This window comes from Pteropus vampyrus, unplaced genomic scaffold (assembly GCF_000151845.1).
Source record: "Pteropus vampyrus isolate Shadow unplaced genomic scaffold, Pvam_2.0 Scaffold146, whole genome shotgun sequence".
Classification (NCBI taxonomy): Eukaryota; Metazoa; Chordata; class Mammalia; order Chiroptera; family Pteropodidae; genus Pteropus; species Pteropus vampyrus.
Genome location: NW_011888927.1, coordinates 4,577,779 through 4,580,707, shown reverse-complemented (window position 1 = coordinate 4,580,707; position 2,929 = coordinate 4,577,779). Strand labels below are relative to the sequence as shown.

At 37.1% G+C, this 2,929-nt stretch overlaps 1 protein-coding gene and 1 pseudogene across 2 annotated transcripts in view; both read right to left on the bottom strand.

Moving 5' to 3' along the window:
- ANKRD44 (ankyrin repeat domain 44) overlaps nucleotides 1–2,929 on the bottom strand; it is a 183,062-nt gene that overhangs the window by 143,544 nt on the left and 36,589 nt on the right. The window lies entirely within an intron of this gene.
- On the bottom strand, nucleotides 321–439 carry LOC111745150 (annotated as a pseudogene).

The following is a 2,929-nucleotide window of genomic DNA, read 5'->3' as shown; positions in this document are numbered from 1 at the left end:
AGATGAGGTTACAATAAATTAAATATCTGGAGCTGAAAATGAAGAGTAAACTGAGAACTAAAGCTGAAAGTACATGAGCTTATACAACAGGGAGAAGTCAGTACAGCAGAAGGTGGGGATTTAACACCTGCTCAGGGGTAAGAGATGAGGTAGAGAACTAGAATGAGACCCTCATGTAGAGAAAAACCTTTGAAGTAGTCTTGAAGAAAGATTCTTTTTATTATTATTATTTTTTAATTTTTTAATTTTTTAATTATTTTTTTTAGACGAAGCAACCCTTGGTTGACCTCACAGATTGCAAGGACCTTGTCAGCTTACAATCCCTACAGCACCTGGTCTTCCTAGGTGGTCTCCCATCCAAGTATTAACCAGGCCCAAGCCTGCTTAGCTTCTGAAATCAGAGAAGATCAGGCTTGTTCAGGGTGGCATGGCCACAGACTTGAAGAAAGATTCTTAAAGTAAAATGATGGGCTCGAAAAAAAGCCAAATACTCTGCAGGCAGATGGCAAGCAATGCCTTGGCCTGCATTCTTGGTGGGGGAATAAAAGTATCTCCACTGAGCATTTGCATCCCAAGAGTCTGTTCTCATGTGGTTTCGGATTTTGAATACACAGTACCTGTGCAGTCCCGGAACTTTCCAAGCTGAAAAACAGGTATAAATATTGATGCTATGCAAAGGATATCCCTACGGCGCCAAGGAGAAAAAACAAAACCTATCTGGAGAAATGTTCCCTTAATCCAAGAAACTCAGGACACCCACAGATTAAACTTCCACTGAAAATGAGCTCATAAACCTAAACCACAAGACCCATGTGGAAACAATTCCGTAAGCAAGAGTCAGCAGGCATAGCAACCAGAAAGAACTTGAGATAAGAATTTGATAGAGATATAACTAATTTTTTAAATAATTTAAACATGAAGGACAAAGTCCAAGGGAGAAAATAAAACATTATTTTTTAAAAATGAACAAAATTTGGGGTAGGAGATATTAAGGAATAGTTATGGGAAATAGTACAAACACATGGTGCTAGAAATCATCTAAGACTTTGGTCTAAGAGACATGGCACAGAAGAGTAAACAAGAATAGGAGAAGGATAAAATAAGTACAGAATATCTTTTGCAACCATTTATTCAGCCATGTTTCCTAGACATAGACATTTATTGAGGAGTTATTATATCCTAGATATTGTGATAAATGTAGGGAATATAGAATTTAAAACATCCAGCCTTCACCCTAAAGAAACTTACAGTCTAGTTACCAGTTTCCAAATTTAGAGCATCAGAACAAAAATAATTAACAGGGACATGGCAATTAGTGATATTTGTGATGTTAAATGATTTGTGAAAATCATCAAATGCAATGAGACAAATGTCTTAGTGAATACTGCCCCAAAACTCATCTAATTCTAAACTGCCCTAAACAGAAAGTCTATACTGACAAGAAAAAAAAAATCTCTTCTGAATTGGGAAATAAATACATTTTGCCCAGGACTCCCTAGAGGCCTTATTGGCTCCAGTTTTCTAGGAACTTTGGAAGCCTTGGACCAAACTTCCAGGTTGGTCACAGAATCTGGTTTGTATCTTACAGGCTGACTTCAGGGTAGTTTCTGGACCAAAATTAGAATCCAGGACCAGGCCAGGATTCAAGTAGCGTTCAGGCATAGTAGCTGAGCTAAGTGCTCTGTGACATTTGCATGTACTTTCATTGGTTGCTCAAGTGGACTCTCTGTGATAACCAACAGCTATCACACTGTTGGGCACGTAGGTCTTTACACCACCCATGAATACAGGAGGGGAAAATAATTAAAAAGCAAGCACAGTAAGATCAACACATATTGGAAATGGTTCATCAGAGTAATTTAACAGATTGTTCAAGTACAACAAATAGAACTTTTCCATTACCCAGTAGCTCCAATTCCAAACAGCCCTTTGCAAACAGATTCGGAATCAGGAAAAGACCCAGGTTTCTCCAAAAGGAAGGAAGGTAAACCCTCTCCTTCTATGAATAGCCAAAGACACACACAGCCAGCTGGTGTCTGAGCTAAATTTGTAGTATGTCACAGAGAGATCAGGCAGAGGAAGTTTCTGTCATCTGTTTACCAAAGAAATAGATGAAAGAAAATAGGGAACTTGAAGTATGTACATGTAAAGTGAGCTTGACATGGGCAAAAAGTTCATTTTGGCAGCTAAAAATACTGTGTAGACTGAGAGAGCACTCTAAGCCTTTGTTTTAAAGATTAAGAATTGTTTATTACATGCTTTAGAAATTCTCAGAAGTGCATGATCTAATCTATACTGAAACAAACTTCCTTCCCTACATATAAATATCTTACATACCAAGACAGAGAGATAGAGCAATATTAATAAGCCCTGCAAAGCTTCCTGTCAAGAAATACAGAAGTTCAGTTCCAAGCATCAATCTAAACTCCCACTAATATCAAAGAAGCAGGGAAATAACTGACAACTTAGGCCCAGAAAGCTTAATGTCATAACAAACAAAGATCACTGGAAGCAAAGAGATATCTAAAGAGACTGAACACAAAATAGGTACCTTGGAGATACTTCAAATCATGTGAGGAAAAGTGCCAAAGGCACATTATAGATTTAAATCAAACAAGACACAAAACGGGACAGACACTTGCTTGGTCTTAAGGTGGGGAATTAAAAGAAATTTGTAAAGAAAAGAAAGCAAAAAAAAAGGAACAAGTATCATGTTTCTTTAAAAGTTTTTCATGTTTACTTTCAAGTTTTAACATCTCAGGAATATAGACAAGTACAGAAAATGACAGATCTATATGTTTCTACCAGCAAAATTGAACATGTTAACATTTTTCTATATCTGCTGCAAAACTTTGTTTTAAAAAATAGCTTTAAGTCTATGGCCATGCTACCCTGAACAAGCCCGATTCCTTCTGATCTTGGAAGCTAA